Source organism: Festucalex cinctus, chromosome 12, assembly GCF_051991245.1.
Source record: "Festucalex cinctus isolate MCC-2025b chromosome 12, RoL_Fcin_1.0, whole genome shotgun sequence".
NCBI classification, from domain to species: domain Eukaryota; kingdom Metazoa; phylum Chordata; class Actinopteri; order Syngnathiformes; family Syngnathidae; genus Festucalex; species Festucalex cinctus.
The window spans coordinates 25037686-25061852 of record NC_135422.1 but is presented as its reverse complement, the minus strand read 5'-3'; the positions used below and the strand labels follow the sequence as shown (position 1 = coordinate 25061852).

The 24167-nt window shown below is 40.1% G+C and overlaps 1 protein-coding gene and 1 long non-coding RNA gene across 8 annotated transcripts in view; one reads left to right on the top strand and one right to left on the bottom strand.

The window, feature by feature from the left end:
- ak7b (adenylate kinase 7b) overlaps positions 1 to 24167 on the top strand; it is a 784344-nt gene that overhangs the window by 295655 nt on the left and 464522 nt on the right. The window lies entirely within an intron of this gene.
- Positions 20358 to 23038, bottom strand: LOC144032102 (uncharacterized). Its single transcript, XR_013287686.1, has 3 exons — positions 22878 to 23038; positions 22125 to 22326; positions 20358 to 21192 (listed from the first exon to the last, which is right to left on the bottom strand). It is a non-coding gene; the product is annotated as an uncharacterized LOC144032102 (long non-coding RNA).

The following is a 24167-nucleotide window of genomic DNA, read 5'->3' as shown; positions in this document are numbered from 1 at the left end:
ATTCGGTGTGGGGCATGATCAACATCTTAAGGCTTTTCTGACCAATTTTCAACTGGATCCCTTCAACGAGCTCGGCACAGTAGCTAAAAACGTAAAGTATGACATTTATTGTTACCACTAGGTGGCGCTATATGTATAACTGAATTTTATCATATAGATGCTTTCAGGCCGTGACTATTACGTTGCCTGAGAAGTTTGAGATTTTTTGGAGCTTGAACATGGGAGTTATCACACTTAGAATGAGTTAACATTTTTTGTACAAAATACCGTATGTGGGGTATTTTTTTTTCACGCCTGAAGGGCTAGGTGGCGCTGCATATATAACTGAATTTTGTCATAGAGATACCTTCAGGCTTTGACTATAAACATACATGTCAAGTTTGGGATTTTTTGGAGCATGTACCGGGGAGTTATTAAGCATATCCTTTTTCAGTGCGAAACACAAAATTTGATGCCCCGCCCTCATCATATAGTATTTCCAAAAGTCAAGATTTTTCTGCCTGTAGTTGGCTCAGGTCTTGACATGGTCCAGGTCTAGTCTAAAGTCAGTCGGATGAAATGTGTAGGAGAAGTGGGCAAAAGTATGCCCCCTGAAAATGTGCAAAAATCGTCAAAAATGGGACATTCAAAAATTCATAGCTCACTTCCTGTTCATTTTAGCACATGGGTCCAAGAGACTTTTTTGTAGGTCTTGGACTCCCTCATACACCTAAAAATTTTCGTAGATCTTGCTTAAACGTACAATCGGGGCTGCTTCGTTAAAAATTTCTAGGGGGCGCTATTGAGTCATTTTTGTAAAAATAGGACAATACATGATAAAATATTGCTCATTTTGCCAGGCCAGATGTGTGTGCCAAGTTTCATGAGTTTCTGCGCATGTTTAGACCATCAAAACTAGCGTTGTTTTCTTGGCGAACAGTGCTTAGCCACGCCCACAGCGATTCGCGAAAACTCACAAACTTCGTGTTGTGACATCATGAAGGCCGAAACCCCCATCTGAGCAAATATGAGGTTGGTCCAGTTAACGTGTTTGGAGAAAAATGTACAAGAAAATTCGTAAGAAAAAAAATTGCCACTAGGTGGCGCTATCAGTTAGATGAAATATAAGTTCGTAGATGTCTTTAGGGCTGGACTCTCATCAAATGTGTGAAAATTTGAGAAGATAGGATCATCTCGGTCAAGTTCATGCAGCTTTTATTGTCACGAAAAATCTTCAGACTTTGCGTCACCGTAGCGGCCACGCCCTTTGGCGAAAAGTTACAATATTCGGTGTGGGGCATGATCAACATCTTAAGGCTTTTCTGACCAATTTTCAACTGGATCCCTTCAACGAGCTCAGCACAGTAGCTAAAAACGTAACGTCTGACAATTATTGTTACCACTAGGTGGCGCTACATGGATAACTGAATTTTATCATATAGATGTTTTCAGGCCGTGACTATTAAGTTGCCTGATAAGTTTGAGATTTTTTGGAGCTTGAACATGGGAGTTATTAAGCATTTGCTCTTTCTGGACAAATGAAATTTTAAAGGCAATATTTGATGCCCCGCCCCCGTCATATAGTATTTCGAAAAGGCAAGATTTTTTCCCCAGTTGTTCTCTCAGGTCTTGAGATGATAAATGCCAAGTTTGAAGTCAATTGGATGAAAAATGTTTGCAAAGGGGGAAAAAGCATGACCACAGTGAATGTGCCAAAATAGGCCAAAATTGGACATAAAAAAATTCATAGCTCACTTCCTGTACATTTTAGCTACATGGTCCCAATAGACTTTTTTGTGCGTCTCGGGGTGCTACACGTGCCTGCCAATTTTCGTTGCTCTAGCTCAAACATGCCGGGCTTGGTTTTTATTTTTCTATGCTAGGGGGCGCTATAGAGTCGCGTTGTTATGACGACTTCATAATATCAAATTTTTCGCCGGGCCTGAGGAGTGTGCAAAGTTTGGTGAGTTTTCGTAAATGTTTAGGTACCCAAAATCGTGATCGTTTACGGAGAAAAAGAATAATAATAATAATAATAATAATAATAATCCGATCGAAAAACAATAGGGACCTCGCAGCGGTAGCTGCTCGGGCCCTAACTAGAGCTGCGAGCAGCTATAAAGGGCCCTCGCAGCCCGGGCCACGTTGGAGTCCTTGCACGTTGGGGTACTTGCACGTTAGGGTACTGGCACGTTGGGGTACTGGCATATTGGAAGCAAAATTTCTTTGAAAATGGCATAATAAACGTTTACATGTAGAATATTTGTTTTGCCAGTGTGTATCAAGCTCAACGGGTTTTGGGGATTGTTAAGACCTGCAAAAATCTGCGTCCTTTTTTATTTTTAGGCAATGAGTTGCCCTGATTACATTTACATTTTTTGTACAAAATACCGTATGTGGGGTATTTTTTTTTTATGCCTCAAGGGCTAGGTGGCGCTGCATATATAACTGAATGTTGTCATAGAGATAACTTCAGGCCTTGACGATAAACATACATGTCAAGTTTGGGATTTTTTGGAGCATGTACCGGGGAGTTATCAAGCATATCCTTTTTCATTGCGAAACACACATTTTGATGCCCCGCCCTCATCATATAGTATTTTGAAAAGTCAAAATTTTTCCCCCTGTCGTTGGCTCAGGTCTTGACATGGTCCAGGCCAAGTCTTAACTCAGTCGGATGAAACGTGTAGGAGAAGTGGGCAAAAGTCTGCCCCCTGTGAATGTGCAAAAATCGTCAAAAATGGGACATTCAAAAATTCGTAGCTCACTTCCTGTTCATTTTAGCATATGGGTACAAGAGACTTTTTTGTAGGTCTTGGGCTCCCTCATACACCTAAAAATATTCGTCGTTCTTGCTTAAACGTACAACTGGGGCTGTTTCGTTAAAGATTTCTAGGGGGCGCTATTGAGTCATTTTTGAAAAAATAGCACAATCGGCGATAAAAAATTGCTCATTTTGCCAGGCCAGCTGTGTGTGCCAAGTTTCGTGTGTTTCTGTGCCAGTTTAGGCCCTCAAAATTGGCGTTGTTTTCTTGGCGAACAGCGCTTAGCCACGCCCACAGCGACTCGCGAAAACTCACAAACTTCGTGTTGTGACATCATGAAGGCCGAAACCCTCATCTGAGCAAATATGAGGTAGGTCCAGTTAACGTGTTTGGAGAAAAACGTAGAAGAAAATTCGTAAGAAAAAAAATTGCCACTAGGTGGCGCTATCAGTTAGATGAAATGTAAGTTAGTAGATGTCTTTAGAGCTGGACTCTCATCAATTGTGTACAATTTTGAGAAGATAGCATCATCTCGGTCAAGTTAATGCAGCTTTTGTTGTCACGAGAAATCTTCAGACTTTGCGGCACCGTAGCGGCCACGCCCTTTGGCGAAAAGTTACAATATTCGGTGTGGGGCATGATCAACATCTTAAGGCTTTTCTGACCAATTTTCAACTGGATCCCTTCAACGAGCTCAGCACAGTAGCTAAAAACGTATTATTGTTACCACTAGGTGGCGCTACATGGATAACTGAATTTTATCATATAGATGTTTTCAGGCCGTGACTATTAAGTTGCCTGATAAGTTTGAGATTTTTTGGAGCTTGAACATGGGAGTTATTAAGCATTTGCTCTTTCTGGACAAATGAAATTTTAAAGGCAATATTTGATGCCCCGCCCCCGTCATATAGTATTTCGAAAAGGCAAGATTTTTTCCCCAGTTGTTCTCTCAGGTCTTGTGATGATAAATGCCAAGTTTGAAGTCAATTGGATGAAAAATGTTTGCAAAGGGGGAAAAAGCATGACCACAGTGAATGTGCCAAAATAGGCCAAAATTGGACATTAAAAAATTCATAGCTCACTTCCTGTACATTTTAGCTACATGGTCCCAATAGACTTTTTTGTGCGTCTCGGGGTGCTACACGTGCCTGCCAATTTTCGTTGCTCTAGCTCAAACATGCCGGGCTTGGTTTTTATTTTTCTATGCTAGGGGGCGCTATAGAGTCGCGTTGTTATGACGACTTCATAATATCAAATTTTTCGCCGGGCCTGAGGAGTGTGCAAAGTTTGGTGAGTTTTCGTAAATGTTTAGGTACCCAAAATCGTGATCGTTTACGGAGAAAAAGAAGAATAATAATAACTAGAGCTGCGAGCAGCTATAAAGGGCCCTCGCAGCCCGGGCCACGTTGGAGTCCTTGCACGTTGGGGTACTTGCACGTTAGGGTACTGGCACGTTGGGGTACTGGCACGTTGGGGTACTGGCATATTGGAAGCAAAATTTCTTTGAAAATGGCATAATAAACGTTTACATGTAGAATATTTTTTTTGCCAGTGTGTGTCAAGCTCAACGGGTTTTGGTGATTGTTAAGACCTGCAAAAATCAGCGTCCTTTTTTATTTTTAGGCAATGAGTTGCCCTGATTGGTATTTTTTGTAAAAGTGTATATATACATCATCGCTCGTTGTACTCATTGCACAATGTTACTTTTATTGTCCAAAGGGGCAATCAAAAATGAATAAAACAAAATGGAAACGTACATACGTTTGGATCGGTGTGAAGCCAGTGAACAATTTGAGTGGTGGAAACTAAAAGAATATTCAGAAATGACTTAGTCGTCACACTTAGAATGAGTTTAAATTTTTTTGTACAAAATACCGTATGTGTTTTTTTTTTTTTATATAAGCCTCAAGGGCTAGGTGGCGCTGTATTTATAACTGAATGTTGTCATCGAGATACCTTCAGGCCTTGATTATAAGCATACATGTCAAGTGTGGGATTTTTTTTGGAGCATGTACCGTGGAGTTATTAAGCATATCCTTCATTCACGATATTGCTTTTAATGTCCACAGAGGCCATCAAAAATACATAAAAATATATATATGTTTGGATAAGTCTGATGCCAGTGAACATTTTGAGTGGTGGAAACTAAAAGAATATTCATAAATGACTTAGTTATCACACTTAGAATGAGTTTACATTTTTTGTACAAAATACCGTATGTGGGGTATTTTTTTTTCATGCCTCAAGGGCTAGGTGGCGCTGCATATATAACTGAATGTTGTCATAGAGATAGCTTCAGGCCTTGACGATAAACATACATGTCAAGTTTGGGATTTTTTGGAGCATGTACCGGGGAGTTATTAAGCATATCCTTTTTCAGTGCGAAACACAAATTTTGATGCCCCGCCTTCATCATATAGTATTTCGAAAGGTCAAGATTTTTCCCCCTGTCGTTGGCTCAGGTCTTGACATGGTCCAGGTCAAGTCTTAACTCAGTCAGATGAAACATGTAGGAGAAGTGGGCAAAAGTCTGCCCCCTGTGAATGTGAAAAAATTGTCAAAAATGGGACATTCAAAAATTCGTAGCTCACTTCCTGTTCATTTTAGCATATGGGTCCATTAGACTTTTTTGTAGGTCTTGGGCTCCCTCATACACCTAAAAATATTCGTCGTTCTTGCTTAAACGTACAACCGGGGCTGCTTCGTTAAAAACTTCTAGGGGGCGCTATTGAGCCATTTTTGTAAAAATAGCACAATCAACAATAAAATATTGTTCATTTTACCAGGCCAGATGTGTGTGCCAAGTTTCATGAGTTTCTGCGCATGTTTAGACCCTCAAAACTGGCATTGTTTTCTTGGCGAACAGTGCTTAGCCACGCCCACAGCGATTCGCGAAAACTCACAAACTTCGTGTTGTGACATCATGAAGGCCGAAACCCTCATCTGAGCAAATATGAGGTTGGTCCAGTTAACGTGTTTGGAGAAAAAATGTACAAGAAAATTCGTAAGAAAAAAAATTGCCACTAGGTGGCGCTATCAGTTAGATGAAATATAAGTCAGTAGATGTCTTTAGGGCTGGACTCTCATAAAATGTGTGAAATTTTGAGAAGATAGGATCATCTCGGTCAAGTTAATGCAGCTTTTATTTTCACGAAAAATCTTCAGACTTTGCGTCACCGTAGCGGCCACGCCCTTTCGCGAAAAGTTACAATATTCGGTATGGGGCATGATCAACATCTTAAGGCTTTTCTGACAAATTTTCAAATGGATCCCTTCAACAAGCTCAGCACAGTAGCTAAAAACGTAAAGTATGACATTTATTGTAACCACTAGGTGGCGCTATATGTATAACTGAATTTTATCATATAGATGTTTTCAGGCCGTGACTATTACGTTGCCTGAGAAGTTTGAGATTTTTTGGAGCTTGAACATGGGAGTTATTAAGCATTTGCTCTTTCTGGACAAATGAAATTTTAAAGGCAATATTTGATGCCCCGCCCCCGTCATATAGTATTTCAAAAAGGCAAGATGTTTTGCCCAGTTGTTCTCTCAGGTCTTGAGATGATAAATGCCAAGTTTGAAGTCAATTGGATGAAAAATGTTTGCAAAGGGGGAAAAAGCATGACCACAGAGAATGTGCCAAAATAGGCCAAAATTGGACATTAAAAAATTCATAGCTCACTTCCTGTACATTTTAACTACATGGTCCCAATAGACTTTTTTGTGCGTCTCGGGGTGCTACACGTGCCTGCCAATTTTTGTTGCTCTAGCTCAAACGTGCCGGGCTTGGTTTTTATTTTTCTACGCTAGGGGGCGCTATCGAGTCGCATTGTTAGGACGACTTAATAATATCAAATTTTTCGCCGGGCCTGAGGAGTGTGCAAAGTTCGGTGAGTTTTCGTGAATGTTTAGGTACCCAAAATCGCGATCGTTTGCGGAGAATAAAGAAGAAGAAGAAGAATAATAATAATAATAATAATAATAATAATAATAATAATAATAATAATTTTTACAAAAACAATAGGGACCTCGCAGCGGTCGCTGCTCGGGCCCTAATAATAATAATAATAATAATAATAATAATAATAATTTTTACAAAAACAATAGGGACCTCGCAGCGGTCGCTGCTCGGGCCCTAATAATAACTAGAAAAATTCCCGCGGAAATTTTGGATGTGACTGCTGACTCTTGCAAGGTGGAAAGCCGAATGCACTGGTCCGTTCTGGGTCACTTCCTACATGTTAACTTTGCATGAGGATTAGCATGCTAAGCTAACATTAGCATTAGCGTGCTAACTTAGCATCAGCATGCTAACTTAGCATTATCATGCTAACCTAACATTAGCATTATCATGCTAACTTAGCATTAGCATGCTAACTTAGCATTAGCATGCTAACGTAGCATTAGCATGCTAACATAGCATTTGCATGCTAACTTAATATTAGCATTAGCATGCTAACTTAGCATTAGCATGACACACTAGCGTTAGCATGCTAACTTAGCATAAGCATGCTAAGCTAAGATTAGCATGTTAACTTAGCATTAGCATGCTAACTTAGCATTAGCATGCTAACTTAGCATTAGCATGCTAATTTAGCATTAGCATTAGCATGCTAACTTAGCATTAGCATGACAAACTAGCATTAGCATGCTAACTTAGCATTAGCATGCTCAGCTAACATTAGCATGCTAACTTAGCATTAGCATTAACATTCTAACCTAGCATTAGCATCCTAATCTAACATTAACATGCTAATTTAGCACTAGCATGCTCACTTCCTGTTGAAATCAGGTCACTTCCTGTTGAAGTCGGGTCACTTCCTGTTGATATTAGGTCACTTCCTGTTGAAATCGGGTCACTTCCTGTTTATTTTAGGTCAGTTCTGGGTCAATTCCTGTTGAAATTAAGTCACTTCCTGTTCAAATTAAGTCACTTCCTGTTGCTATCAGGTCTTTTTTAGGTCATTTCCTACTGAAATTAAGTCACTTCCTGTTGAATTTAGGTCTGTCTGGGTCACTTCCTGTTGAAATTAGGTCAATCCCTGTCATACCTATTCAATTGGCCAAGATGGCCGCCACTAAGGGGCCAAGAATCCTAGGTGCACCTCAACAATTGGACAAGATGGCCGCCACTCTGTGTGTGGGCAGTAGTGTGAGAATCCCTGGCCGAGCCAATCAATTGGCCAAGATGGCCGCCGCTCCGTATGGACAGTAGTGTGAGAATCCCTGGCCAAGCTAATCAATTGGCAAAGATGGCCGCCGCTGTGTGTGGGCAGTAGTGTGAGAATCCCTGGCCTAGCTAATCAATTGACCAAAATGGCCGCCGCTCCATGCGGGCAGAGGCCGAGAATCCTGGGTGCACCTCAACAATTGGCCAAGATGGCCGCCACTCTGTGTGGGCAGTAGTGTGAGAATCCCTGGCCTAGCCAATCAATTGGCCAAGATGGCCGCCACTCTGTATGGACAGTAGTGTGAGAATCCCTGGACAAGCTAATCAATTGGCCAAGATGGCCGCCGCTCTGTATGGGCAGTAGTGTGAGAATCCCTCGCCAAGATGGCCGCCGCTCTGTATGGACAGTCGTGTGAGAATCCCTGGCCAAGCTCAGCAATTGGCCAAGATGGCCGCCGCTCTATATCGGCAGCAGTGTGAGAATCCCTGGCCAAGATGGCCGCCGCTCTGTATGGAGAGGAGTGTGAGAATCCCTGGCCAAGATGGCCGCCGCTCTATATGGGCAGTAGTGTGAGAATCCCTGGCCAAGATGGCCGCCGCTCTATATGGGCAGTAGTGTGAGAATCCCTGGCCAAGATGGCCGCCGCTCTGTATGGACAGTAGTGTGAGAATCCCTGGCCAAGATGGCCGCCACTGTGTGTGGGCGGTGGTGGGGAAATTCCAGGCGTGGATGACAACAAGCAGCTCTGATTGGCTGAGGCAGTTGCTGTGCAGAAGTGAGAGAGTGGGCAGAATAGCTCAAAAAGCACCATTTAAATAGCAGTTCATTACATTACATTTCATAAACAAAAATATAATATTGTGCTTTGATTTTTTTTCATTAAGCGAAAGTAGGGAATGATCTGAAGAGTTTAAAATTTGAATGGTTTTAATTGATCAAGAAATGTGGAAGTTAAGCCATAATCAATAAACTGAAAATGGGTTACTGTCACTTTAACAAATATGCGCATTCACGCACACACATTTCGTAATTACCAGGTGGGCGAACATTTTGCTTCAATTGAGTTCTATGAGAAAGCGCACACCTCGAACAAAAGGCTCTCACGACTCAACGGTTTAAGATGCAGATTTCAGAAATGCCCCGTTAGAACGGCAAGGCTTTGGGGAACGCAAGCATGTTCTCATTTTTTAAATCGGATAAAAAATGACCAAATTAGAGCAGGTTGAAAACGTGTGACTTTTAAAAAAATGACAAAAAAAGGCGGCGAAAATAACATGGGGCTCAATGGGCGAAAAAGTGCGACTTCCCCTCGCTTCAAGTCAAATAAAAGGTACTAAATGACACCTTTGCCGCACAAAAGTGGGTTTGTCAGAAAGAAGACCCTTGTGACTACAAAATATCCAAATGTGATGTTTACTGAGCAAATATTGTGGCCACGGTGACGAGTTGAAGTGAAATTTTTCGAAAGAATTTTTTTTGTCTCTCCACTCTAGCGCTGATTGCTCCACTCTAGCAAACGCAATACACACTAATGTAAAAAGCCTTTTTTTCTTCATTTCACACCCTGTCTTTGAACCCGCACAGGAGGGAGCGCTTACATTTCTTAAAAAAAATTTCGACACAGAGCTAAAGATGGGAAAAATTGCAACAAAATGAGCTAAAAATTGTCTCGGTCGGTCAATGTATGTGCGCGCAGCGTGGCTTCGAAAAAGGTGTTAAATTTGTCGATGTTTTTTCCCCTTCTCCATTCATTCCTATGGGACTTTTTGGCGAGTTTTTTGGGAAATTGCGTCGCCATGGTAACTCGAAATTCCGAAAAAAAATGGTACCCCGCCGAGTCAGATCGAGACGCATCTTTTGATACCTCACTTGTGCCGGTACGTTCAACGGTACGACCCGCATTTTGTCTGAAAAATTCCGGTTAATAAAGAAAAATAAGAAGAAAAAATACTAATATGTGACTGCTTTGCAGCAGTCACATAATAAACGCTTTTTTTCTGGATAGTAATATGTGACTGCTGTGACTGCTCCGCAGCAGTAGCTTCGCTACTGCTTTGCGGGCAGCAGTCACATAACTAGAAAAAAAATTCCCGCGGAAATTTTGGATGTGACTGCTGACTCTTGCAAGGTGGAAAGCCGAATGCACTGGTCCGTTCTGCAAAGTTAGCATTAGCATTAGCATGCTAACTTAGCATTAGCATGTTAAGTTAGCATTAGCATTAGCATGGTAACTTAGCATTAGCATGCTAACTTAGCATTAGCATTAGCATGCTAACTTAGCATTAGCATTAGCATGCTAACTTAGCATTAGCATTAGCATGCTAACTTAGCATTAGCATGTTAAGTTAGCATTAGCATTAGCATGCTAACTTAGCATTAGCATGTTAAGTTAGCATTAGCATTAGCATGCTAACTTAACATTAGCATTAGCATGCTAAGTTAGCATTAGCATGCTAACTTAGCATTAGCATGTTAAGGTAGCATTAGCATTAGCATGCTAACTTAGCATTAGCATGCTAACTTGCATTAGCATTAGCATGCTAACTTAACATTAGCATGCTAACTTAGCATTAGCATTAGCATGCTAACTTAGCATTAGCATGCTAACATAACATTAGCATGTTAACTTAGCATTTGCATTAACATGCTAACCTAGCATTAGCATCCTAAGCTAACATTAACATGCTAACTTAGCACTAGCATGCTCACTTCCTGTTGATTTCAGGTCACTTCCTGTTGAAATCAGGTCACTTCCTGTTGAGATTGGGTCACTTCCTGTTGATATTAGGTCACTTCCTGTTAAATTCGGGTCACTTCCTGTTGATATTAGGTCACTTCCTGTTGAAATCCAGTCACTTCCTGTTGATTTTAGGTCAGTTCTGGGTAACTTCCTGTTGAAATTAGGTCACTTCCTGTTCAAATTAAGTCACTTCCTGTTGATATCAGGTCATTTTCAGGTCATTTCCTGCTGAAATCAAGTCACTTCCTGTTGAATTTAGGTCTGTCTGGGTCACTTCCTGTTGAAATTAGGTCACTTCCTGTTCAAATTAAGTCACTTCCTGTTGATATCAGGTCATTTTCAGGTCATTTCCTGCTGAAATCAAGTCACTTCCTGTTGAATTTAGGTCTGTCTGGGTCACTTCCTGTTGAAATTAGGTCAATCCCTGGCCAAGCTAATCAATTGGCCAAGATGGCCGCCGCTCTGTATGGGCAGTAGTGTGAGAATCCCTGGCCAAGATGGCCGCCGCTCTATATGGGCAGTAGTGTGAGAATCCCTGGCCAAGATGGCCGCCGCTCTATATGGGCAGTAGTGTGAGAATCCCTGGCCAAGATGGCCGCCGCTCTGTATGGGCAGTAGTGTGAGAATCCCTGGCCAAGATGGCCGCCGCTCTATATGGGCAGTAGTGTGAGAATCCCTGGCCAAGATGGCCGCCGCTCTGTATGGACAGTAGTGTGAGAATCCCTGGCCAAGATGGCCGCCACAGTGTGTGGGCGTTGGTGGGGAAATTCCAGGCGTGGATGACAACAAGCAGCTCTGATTGGCTGAGGCAGTTGCTGTGCAGAAGTGAGAGAGTGGGCAGAATAGCTCAAAAAGCACCATTTAAATAGCAGTTCATTACATTACATTTCATAAACAAAAATATAATATTGTGCTTTGATTTTTTTTCATTAAGCGAAAATAGGGAATGATCTGAAGAGTTTAAAATTTGAATGGTTTTAATTGATCAAGAAATGTGGAAGTTAAGCCATAATCAATAAACTGAAAATGGGTTACTGTCACTTTAACAAATATGCGCATTCACGCACACACATTTCGTAATTACCAGGTGGGCGAACATTTTGCTTCAATTGAGTTCTATGAGAAAGCGCACACCTCGAACAAAAGGCTCTCACGACTCAACGGTTTAAGATACAGATTTCAGAAATGCCCCGTTAGAACGGCAAGGCTTTGGGGAACGCAAGCATGTTCTCATTTTTTAAATCGGATAAAAAATGACCAAATTAGAGCAGGTTGAAAACGTGCGACTTTTAAAAAAATGACAAAAAAAGGTGGCGAAAATAACATGGGGCTCAATGGGCGAAAAAGTGCGACTTCCCCTCGCTTCAAGTCAAATAAAAGGTACTAAATGACACCTTTGCCGCACAAAAGTGGGTTTGTCAGAAAGAAGACCCTTGTGACTACAAAATATCCAAATTTGATGTTTACTGAGCAAATATTGTGGCCACGGTGACGAGTTGAAGTGAAATTTTTCGAAAGAATTTTTTTTGTCTCTACACTCTAGCGCTGATTGCTCCACTCTAGCAAACGCAATACACACTAATGTAAAAAGCCTTTTTTTCTTCATTTCACACCCTGTCTTTGAACCCGCACAGGAGGGAGCGCTTACATTTCTTAAAAAAAATTTCGACACAGAGCTAAAGATGGGAAAAATTGCAACAAAATGAGCTAAAAATCGTCTCGGTCGGTCAATGTATGTGCGCGCAGCGTGGCTTCGAAAAAGGTGTTAAATTTGTCGATGTTTTTTCCCCTTCTCCATTCATTCCTATGGGACTTTTTGGCGGGGTTTTTGGGAAATTGCGTCGCCATGGTAACTCGAAATTCCGAAAAAAAATGGTACCCCGCCGAGTCAGATCGAGACGCATCTTTTGATACCTCACTTGTGCCGGTACGTTCAACGGTACGACCCGCATTTTGTCTGAAAAATTCCGGTTAATAAAGAAAAATAAGAAGAAAAATAAACGCTTTTTTTCTGGATAGTAATATGTGACTGCTCCGCAGCAGTAGCTTCGCTACTGCTTTGCGGGCAGGCAGCAGTCACATAATGAATCATAAAATACAAAACATTTGCAAAAGCTTCATAAAAATGTCTTGAGGGTGCTATTGAACCATTTATTGCAAATTGAATAAGAAATCTCTAAAATATTCATGCTTATGACAAGCCTGATGTGTGTGTAAAGTTTCATGAGTTTTTGCACGTTTAGACCAAAAAAAGCAGCATTTTACTTGGCAAACAATGCATCGCCATGACAACGGCGTGCGACAAAATAAATAACTTTCGATAACTTTTCATCTTCAACATCTTAAGATGAATCACACCAAGTTTGGAGATGATCGGATAAACTCTGTAGGAGGAGTTCGTTAAAATAAGACCCCTATGAAATGGCCCAAAAAATGGCAACACGTTCCAAAGTAAATCAAAATGGCGGACTTCCTGTTCGGTTTAGCATATGGCACCAACAGGCTTTTTTGTAGATCATAGTCTGTTACATATGTGTACCAATTTTCGTAGCTCTTGATTAAACGTACAACCGGGAATGCTTCGTTAAAGAGGAGTTTTTTAGCTCAAAATGTGATGCCCGGCCCCTGGGGGACTTCCTGTTGGGTTTAGCACATAGCACCAAGAGACTTTTTTGTACATTGTGGGCTGTTACATATGTCTACAAATTTTCGTAGCTCTAGCTGCTTCGTACACCTGGGAATTCTTCATTAAGAAGAATTTTTTTTCTTAGGCGAACAAGTGCATGCCACGGCAACAGCGTGCGACGAAATAAAAAGCTTTCAATAACTTTTCATCTTCAACATCTTAAGATGAATCACACCAAGTTTGAAGATGATGGGATAAACTCTGTAGGAGGAGTTCGTTAAAATAAGACCCCTATGAAATGGCCAAAAAAATGGCAACACGTTCCAAAGTAAATCAAAATGGTGGACTTTCTGTTCGGTTTAGCACATGGTTCAAAAAGAGTTTTTTGTACCTTGAGGGCTGTTACATATGTCTTCAAATTTTGGTAACTCTAGGTGAAACGTACAGCCGGGAATGCTTCTTTAATTAAGAATTTTGAAACGCAAAATTAGATGCCCCGCCTCTGGCGGACTTCCTGTTGGGTTTAGCATATGGCACCAAAGACTTTTTTGTAGATCATAGTCTGTTACATATGTGTACCAATTTTCGTAGCTCTAGGTTAAACGTACAACCGGCAATACTATGTTAAGTAAGAATTTTGAAACTCTAAATTTGATGCCCCGCCGCCGTCATATAGTATGTCAAAAACTTTAGATTTTTTACCATGGTGTTGTCCCAGGTGTTGAGATGGTACATCCCAAGTTTGAACTCAATTGGGTTAACCGTGTAGGAGAAGTGGGCAAAAGTATGACCCCTGTAAATGTGCAAAAATGGGCCAAAATTGGACATTCAAATGATCATACCTCACTTCCTGTCTATTTTAAGGTACAACTATCAAAGAGGTTTTTGTTCATCTGGATGTGCTACAGGTGCCACACAATTTTCGTAGCCGTAGGACAATCGTAGCGGGACAGGGATCCGTTAAACCTATGTAGGTGGCGCTACAGAGCCATTTTTCTGTTATCATGTATGGCGACTTTAAAATATCAAATTTTTCGCCAGGCCTGATGTGCGTGTAAAGTTTGGTGAGTTTTCGTTCACGTTTAGTGTCTCAAAAATGCGATTGTTTGCGGAGAAGAAAAAGAAGAATAACTAGAGCTGCGAGCAGCTATAAAGGGCCCTCGCAACCCGTGCCACGTTGGGGTATTTGCACGTCGGGGTACTGGCACGTTAGGGTACTGTTTCATAAGAAACCGTCTAAATTGTAAATGTTTTGCCATGCTTTTTGTGTTTGTTCACATTGCTATGGAATGCTTTGTCGAGGTATTCGGCTGATAGGTATGCCTCCCAATATTCACACATCTAGCTGAATCATATAAAAAAAAAAAATTCTTTGCAAACAATGCATCGCTACAGCAAAGGCGTGCCACGTTGGGGTACTTGCACGTCGGGGTACTGGCACGTTGGGGTACTGTCAAATAGGACAAGGACCATCTAAAATGTTTTTGACAAGCCTTGTGTGTGCAAAGTTTAATCAAAACGCAAAATATGGTGCGCAATTCCCAAAATAAATTCAAAATGGCGGACTTCCTTTTAGGTTTAGCATACGGCTACAGAATACTTTTTGTAGGTCTTAAGCTAATAGGTATGCCTCCCAGTTTTCACAAATCTAGGTCAAGTCATCTTTAGTTGTGTATCGCTTGAATCATACAATTGGAAATGCTCCATAAAAATGCATAGAGGGCGCTATTGAGCACAACGTTGGGTTACTTGCACGTCAGGGTACTGGCACGTTGGGGTACTGTTACATGGAACAAGGACCATTTAAAATGTTACTTTTTTCCATGCCTTGTCTGTGCAAAGTTTAATGAAAAAGGCCAAAAATGATGTATAATTCCCAAAATAAAATCAAAATAGCGGACTTCCTCTTTGGTTTGGCAAATGGCTACATAATACTTTTTTGTAGGTCTAGCATAATCATACAATCGGAAATGCTTCATAAAAATGTCTAGAGGGCGCTATTTATTGCAAATTGCACAATAAATCTCTGAAAAATTCATGTTCATGACAAGTCTGATGTGTTTGCAAAGTTTCATGAGTTTTCATGTGTATAAAAAAAAAAAAAAGCAGCACTTGACAACTGTTACATGGAACAAGGACCATTTAAAATGTTAGTTTTTTCCATGCCTTGTCTGTGCAAAGTTGAATGAAAAAGGCCAAAAATGATGTATAATTCCCAAAATAAAATCAAAATAGCGGACTTCCTCTTTGGTTTGGCAAATGGCTACATAATACTTTTTTGTAGGTCTAGCATAATCATACAATCGGAAATGCTTCATAAAAATGTCTAGAGGGCGCTATTTATTGCAAATTGCACAATAAATCTCTGAAAATTCATGTTCATGACAAGTCTGATGTGTTTGCAAAGTTTCATGAGTTTTCATGTGTATAAAAAAAAAAAAAAAACAGCACTTGACAAACAATGCATTGCTATGGCAACAGCGTGTTACAAAATAAAAAACTTTCGATTACTTTGCATCTTAAACATCTTAAGATGAAACACACCAAGTTTGAAGACAGTCGGATAAATTTTGTAGGAGGGGTTCGTTAAAATATGACCCCTGAAAAAGGCCACAAAAAATGGCAACAAATCCCATCATAAATCAAAATGGCAGACTTCCTGTTTGGTTTAGCACATAGTTCCAAGAGACTTTTTTGTACATCATGGGCTCTTATGTATGCCTGCAAATTATCATAGCGCTAGGTGAAACGTACAACCGGGAATGCTTCGTTAAAGAGGAGTTTTTTAGCTCAAAATGTGATGCCCGGCCCCTGGGGGACTTCCTGTTAGGTTAAGCACATGGCACCAAGAGACTTGTTACATATGTCTACAATTTTTCGTCGCTCTAGCTGCTTCGTACAACTGGGAATGCTTCATTAATAAGATTTTTTTTCCTTTGCAAAAAGTGCATGCCACGACAACAGCGTGTGATGAAATAAAAAACGTTCAATAACTTTTCATTTTCAACATCTTAAGATGAATCACACCAAGTTTGAAGATGATCGGATAAACTCTGTAGGAGGAGTTTGTTAAAATATGACCCCTATGAAATGGCCCAAAAAAATGGCAACACATTCCAAAGTAAATCAAAATGGCGGACGCCCTGTTAGGTTTAGCATATGGTTCAAAAAGAGTTTTTTGTACCTCGAGGGCTGTTATATACCTCTACAAATGTTGGTAACTCTCGGTGAAACGTACAGCCGGGTATGCTTTGTTAAAGAGGAGTTTTTTAGCTCAAAATGTGATGCCCGGCCCCTGGGGGACTTCCTGTTGGGTTTAGCACAGGGCACCAAGAGACTTTTTTGTACATCTTGGGCTGTTACATATGTCTACAAATTTTCGTAGCTCTAGCTGCTTCGTACAAATGGGAATGCTTCTTTAAGGATATTTTTTTTCCTTTAAAAACAGTGCATGCCATGACAACAGCGTGCGACGAAATACAAAGCTTTCAATAACTTTTCATCTTCAACATCTTAAGATGAATCACACCAAGTTTGAAGATGATCGGATAAACACTGTAGGAGGAGTTCGTTAAAATAAGACCCCAATGAAATGGCCAAAAAAATGGCAACACGTTCCAAAATAAATCAAAATGGTGGACTTCCTGTTAGGTTTAGCATATGGTTCAAAAAGAGTTTTTTGTAGGTCATAGCCTGTTACATATGTGTACCAATTTTCGTAGCTCTAGATTAAACGTACAACCGGCAATGCTTCGTGAAGTAAGAATTTTTAAACTCTAAATTTGATGCGCCGCCGCCGTCATATAGTATATCAAAAACTTTTCATTTTTCACAATGATGTTGTCCCAGGTGTTGAGATGGTACATCCCAAGTTTGAAGTCAATCGGGTTAACCGTGTAGGAGAAGCGGGCAAAAGTATGACCCCTGTAAATGTGCAAAAATTGGCAAAAATTGGACATTTAAATACTCATACCTCACTTTCTGTCTATTTTAGGGTACACACTTCAAAGAGGTTTTTGTTCATTGGGATGTGCTACAGGTGCCACACAATTTTCATAGCCGTCGGACAATCGTAGCGGGACAGGGATCCGTTTAACCTATGTAGGGGGCGCTAAGGAGCCATTTTTCTGTTATCATGTATGGCGACTTTAAAATATCAAATTTTTCGCCAGGCCTGATGTGCGTGTAAAGTTTGGTGAGTTTTCGGTCACGTTTAGTGTCTCAAAAATGCGATTGTTTGCGGAGAAGAATAATAAGAATAAGAATAATAATAATAAGAAGAATTCCTACAAAAACAATAGGGCCTCGCAGCGGCACCGCCGCCGCCGCTGCTCGGGCCCTAATAAGAAGAATTCCTACAAAAACAATAGGGCCTCGCAGCGGCACCGCCGCCGCCGCTGCTCGGGCCCTAACTAGAGCTGCGAGCAGCTATAAAGGGCCCTCGCAACCTGGGCCACGTTGGGGTACTTGCACGTCGGGGTACTGGCACGTTGGGGTACTGTCAAATCGGACAAGGACCATCTAAAATGTTTTTGACAAGCTTTGTGAGTGCAAAAGGCCAAAGATGGTGTGCAATTCCCAAAATAAATTCAAAATGGCGGACTTCCTTTTAGGTTTAGCATACGGCTACAGAATACTTTTTGTAGGTCTTAAGCTAATAGGTATGCCTCCCAGTTTTCACAAATCTAGGTCAAGTCATCTTTAGTTGTGTATCGCTTGAATCATACAATTGGAAATGCTCCATAAAAATGCATAGAGGGCGCTATTGAGCACAACGTTGGGTTACTTGCACGTCAGGGTACTGGCACGTTGGGGTACTGTTACATGGAACAAGGACCATTTAAAATGTTAGTTTTTTCCATGCCTTGTTTGTGCAAAGTTTAATGAAAGAGGCCAAAAATGATGTATAATTCCCAAAATAAAATCAAAATAGCGGACTTCCTCTTTGGTTTGGCAAATGGCTACATAATACTTTTTTGTAGGTATTCTGCTGATAGGGGTCTGTCCTAATTTTCACAAATCTAGCAGAATCATACAATCGGAAATACTTCATAAAAATGTCTAGAGGGCGCTATTTATTGCAAATTGCACAATAAATCTCTAAAAATTCATGTTCATGACAAGTCTGATGTGTTTGCAAAGTTTAATGAGTTTTCACACATGTATAGATAAAAAAACAAAGCAGCACTTTACTTGGCAAACAATGCATCGCTATAGCAGCAGCGTGCGACAAAATAAAACTTGCGATAACTTTGCCTCTTAAACATCTTACGATGAAAGACACCAAGTTTGAAGACGGTCGGATGAACTTTGTACGAGGAGTTCGTTAAAATATGACCCCTGAAAAAGGCCACAAAAAATGGCAACAAATCCCATCGTAAATCAAAATGGCGGACTTCCTGTTTGGTTTAGCACATGGTTCCAAGAGACTTTTTTGTACATCGTAGGCTCTTATGTATGCCTGCAAATTATCATCGCGCTAGGTGAAACGTACAACCGGGAATGCTTCGTTAAAGAGGAGTTTTCTAGCTCAAAATGTGATGCCCGGCCCCTGGGGGACTTCCTGTTGGGTTTAGCACATGGCACCAAGAGACTTTTTTGTACATTGTGGGCTGTTACATATGTCTACAAATTTTTGTAGCTCTAGCTACTTCGTACAACTGGGAATGCTTCATTAAGAAGGATTTTTTTCCTTTGCAAAAAGTGCATGCCACGACAACAGCGTGCGACGAAATAAAGAGCTTTCAATAACTTTTCATCCTCTACATCTTAAGATGAGTCACACCAAGTTTGAAGATGATCGGATAAACTCTGTAGGAGGAGTTCGTTAAAATAAGACCCCTACGAAATGGCCCAAAAAATGGCAACACATTCCAAAGTAAATCAAAATGGCGGACGTCCTGTTAGGTTTAGCATATGGTTCAAAAAGAGTTTTTTGTACCTCGAGGGCTGTTATATACCTCTACAAATTTTGGTAACTCTAGGTGAAACGTACAGCCGGGTATGCTTTGTTAAAGAGGAGTTTTTTAGCTCAAAATGTGATGCCCGGCCCCTGGGGGACTTCCTGTTGGGTTTAGCACAGGGCACCAAGAGACTTTTTTGTACATCTTGGGCTGTTACATATGTCTACAAATTTTCGTAGCTCTCGCTGCTTCGTACAAATGGGAATGCTTCTTTAAGGATATTTTTTTTCCTTTGCAAACAGTGCATGCCATGACAACAGCGTGCGACGAAATACAAAGGTTTCAATATCTTTTCATCTTCAACATCTTAAGATGAATCACACCAAGTTTGAAGATGATCGGATAAACACTGTAGGAGGAGTTCGTTAAAATAAGACCCCAATGAAATGGCCAAAAAAATGGCAACACGTTCCAAAATAAATCAAAATGGCGGACTTCCTGTGAGGTTTAGCATATGGTTCAAAAAGAGTTTTTTGTAGGTCATAGCCTTTTACATATGTGTACAAATTTTCGTAGCTCTAGATTAAACGTACAACCGGCAATGCTTCGTGAAGTAAGAATTTTTAAACTCTAAATTTGATGCGTCGCCGCCGTCATATAGTATATCAAAAACTTTTGATTTTTTACAATGATGTTGTCCCAGGTGTTGAGATGGTCCATCCCATGTTTGAAGTCAATCGGGTTAACCGTGTAGGAGAAGCGGGCAAAAGTATGACCCCTGTAAATGTGCAAAACTGGGCCAAAATTGGACATTCAGATGATCATACCTCACTTTCTGTCTATTTTAGGGTACACACATCAAAGAGGTTTTTGTTCATCTGGATGTGCTACGGGTGCCACACAATTTTCGTCGCCATAGGACAATCGTAGCGGGACAGGGATCCGTTTAACCTATGTAGGTGGCGCTATGGAGCCATTTTTCTGTTATCATGTATGGCGACTTTAAAATATCAAATTTTTCGCCAGGCCTGATGTGCGTGTAAAGTTTGGTGAGTTTTCGTTCACGTTTAGCGTCTCAAAAATGCGATTGTTTGCGGAGAAGAATAATAATAAGAATAACTAGAGCTGCGAGCAGCTATAAAGGGCCCTCGCAACCCGGGCCACGTTGGGGTATATGCAAGTCGGGGGACTTGCACGTTGGGGTACTGTTAAATAGACAAGGACCATGGAAAATAGAAATGCATTTGCCGTGCCTTGTGTGTAAAAAGGTGCAGTAAAAGGCCAAAAATGATGCACAATTCCCAAAATAAATTCAAAAGTGTGGACTTTCTGATGTGTGTGCAAAGTTTCATGAAAAGTCGCTCGTTTGATATTCAAAACCAGCATCTGTTTATTTGAAAACATTGCATGGCACAGAGATGGTGTGTGATCAAATAAAAAGCTTTTTGATGACTCTTAATGTGGTGTCGCTGTGCAACACATATGTATTCATGACATAGTGAAGTATTGTGACAGTTTTGTAGGGTCCAGCAAACAGTAAATGTGTGACAGTTATTCAAGAAAAAATGTAGCTTTGAAGCAGGCTAACCAATGACATCATCTAAAGGGGAAAAAAGCACATGAGCAAGCATAGGTATAAGTAGAGGAGAAAAAGAGATGAAAGAAGTGCGAGAGATGGAACAGGAGAGGAATGCAGCTGTTTATGTATAGCTGTTGTAACAGGACAGATTAAATAACACTTTAACCTGGGGTTAACAGCGCCCTAGGACAGATAAACTCTTTAGTGTAAAAGTTTTCTGGGACAGATGAATCCCTTGGGGTCAAAGAGTTTGGGTTAGCACATAGTCTGTCTTAGGATAATGTACCTCCATGGATGAATTAGTCCTAGGACGCTTTGACCTGCGGGCTAAAAGTTCAGGGGGGTTAACCTGTCCTGTTATATTGTGATCATCGTCTTCGTGCATGTCCTCAGTGGCTTCTTCTGTCTGTGTGGCAGCATTTGATACATCTGTAGAACAAAAAAGAATGAAGAATCATGTTAGATCTGTGAAGTTTGGTTGTCTTAGGTGTAGTTTACAGAACAGTCGTGTGCATATTTTTAGCATGGTAGTGTCTTAATACAAATGCATATTATGTAATGCACTGTATATGGATATTACAGACGTAATATTTGACGGTGATCTTATATTCATAGTTTTTGCCCGTTAATAAATAATATAGCTAGTAAGTAATAAGACACGCAAAAATGGTATAGTTGAATCCTCTGGGTCAAAAAGCAATGTTTTAGGATTGTGTGATGAAATGATGAATAAAAGTAAGGATACGACAGGTACATAAATGGTTATGTAAGTGTAAAATTTGGCATGGTGTGTCCAGATACATGCAGGATAAGTATAAAATATTATGGTGTGTGATTGATTTTTTCTTAGTAAAAATTAGTATTGTAAAGGTCATGTCACAGTATGTCCAAAATTTTTTTTTTTTTAAATCTATGGTATAGAAACATCATAATCAGGGGCAAAGACATAAACATAATAATAGTAATTAATAATGATAGAATTTAAATACAATCTTTTCCATGAATATGTCAGTTATTTTGAGAAGATACAGAAAAAAAATAACTTTGAAGTGTCTATCAGTGGATGAAAGAGGGCAAGATCACAGCATAGCTACATGATATCAGTCACATTTGAAAGTAATCAAGTGTAGTATGTATTCACATTATATACATTGAGAAATTGAGGCTCAATAATCAGTCAGTGTTTTAGTTAACAGTCCAATGTTACCTTCAAGATATTCCTAACAGAAAAAAAGGAACGTGCATTAACAAAAAAATGTAAAAATGTCCATTGTCAAACATGTCATTCATTATACACAATGTGTAGGATGGGGATGCTTGCTGTGTTAGTGTTTGTGTGTCTTCCATGTCATATAGCTTACCATCACGGACAAATGCATCACATGCATCCTTTATATCCAATGCAGTCTGGAGTTCTTTCACAAGCTTGGTTTTGAAGTCTATCTGTTTTTCAAGTGCTCGATTGACTCGAGTCACATGGACTAGTTGGTTCATTTGGGAATGAAGATCAAGGCTGCGCTGGTATAAGTCGTTGCGACTGAAAGCATGATCAATGCATGCATACTGTAATGACAAAGCATTCAATGAAAATCAGTCATGTTAGATTCCATGATTCTAAATAGCAGAGGTAACGTGTTGGTGCAAAACGTTGTGGTCGTGTTGCATGTTACTCAATGGCTGTGTGTGTCAAAACGAGTTTATTTGAAAGAATATACAAATATATACACACGGACATATATATTTATACAGTATAACAGTACCGCATGTATTGGTTTTAAGGAAAGAGTTGAAAAGCAGTGTTCAGAAAAAAGCATAAGACGCACAAAGTACCATTTCACTACATGTAATAAGTTGTCAAGTAGACATGTGAATTAAGTGGTTAAGATAGTGGCTACTGTGCAAGTAAGCTTCAATTGTCTCTAAAAGGTTAGCATATGTGTTCTACATGATATCAATGGCTAGACGTGCTCGTGGAGAAACATTACAAACAGAAAAACACACTAAAGGTGCCTTTAACAAACCTGTTAATAAATGAGAACTTAATACATATATGTATGGCATACTGTATATGATTGAGAAAGTTGTCCTGTTTAGTTTATGTATTGTATACTTACGGAAAAAAGTTGGCAATCTTTGCGTATGGAGATGATTAGAGGGTCTTTATCAAAAGAGAATTTGCTTGGTGATTTGTTCATGTTCTGTAGAAAAGCAAAGGAGTAGAAATAAATACAGTATCATACTTCATAAACATACAAGAAATTTGTAGCTGTATTAACCATTGTTGGTATTTGAAGTGATAATTTAGGAATAGAAGTGTAGTGATTGCAGAATTTATAGAGTGCTTACCTTGTATGACTTTGTAGATGGAAATGTCTTTTGTTGAAAGAGCTCTTTGTTGTCTACTATATATGCAAGGACAAGCATAAGTAGGTGTGGTTATGAAGTACTTGACCATTGAAATAAAGCAGTGGTATCAAATGTATGGACCGTGGTTTGGCTCAGGCCTGCAAAGGGGTTTAATGTGGCACAAGAGATAATCTTGTAAGGTACAAAAAATAATAATAATATAATAGGTATGCCTCTGAGTTTTCACAAATCTAGGTCAAGTCAAGTCATCTTTAGTTATTTCGCGCTTGAATCATCCAATCGGAAATGCTCCATAAAAAATGTATAGAGGGTGCGATTTATTGCAAATTGCACAAGAAATCTCTAAAAATTCATGTTAATGACAAGTCTGATGTGTGTGCAAAGTTTCACGAGTTTTCACACATGTATAGATAAAAAAAAACAAAGCAGCACTTTACTTGGCAACCAATGCATCGCTATAGCAGCAGCGTGCGACAAAATAAAAAACTTTCGATAAATTTGCATCTTAAACATCTTAAGATGAAACACACCAAGTTTGAACACGGTCGGATGAATTTTGTAGGAGGAGTTAAAATATGACCCCTAAAAAAGGCCACAAAAAAAGGCTACAAATCCCATCATAAATCAAAATGGCGGACTTCCTGTTTGGTTTAGCACATGGTTCCAAGAGACTTTTTTGTACATCGTGGGCTCTTATGTATGCCTCTAAATTATCATAGCGCTAGGTGAAACGTACAACCGGGAATGCTTCGTTAAAGAGGAGTTTTTTAGCTCAAAATGTGATGCCCGGCCCCTACGGGACTTCCTGTTGGGTTTAGCACATGGCACCAAGAGACTTTTTTGTACATCGTGGGCTGTTACATTTGTCTCCAAATTTTCGTAGCTCTAGCTGCTTCGTACAACTGGGAATGCTTCATTAAGAAGGAATTTTTTCCTTTGCAAACTGTGCATGCCACGGCAACAGCGTGCGACAAAATAAAAAGCTTTCAATAACTTTTCATCTTCAACATCTTAAGATGAATCACACCAAGTTTGGA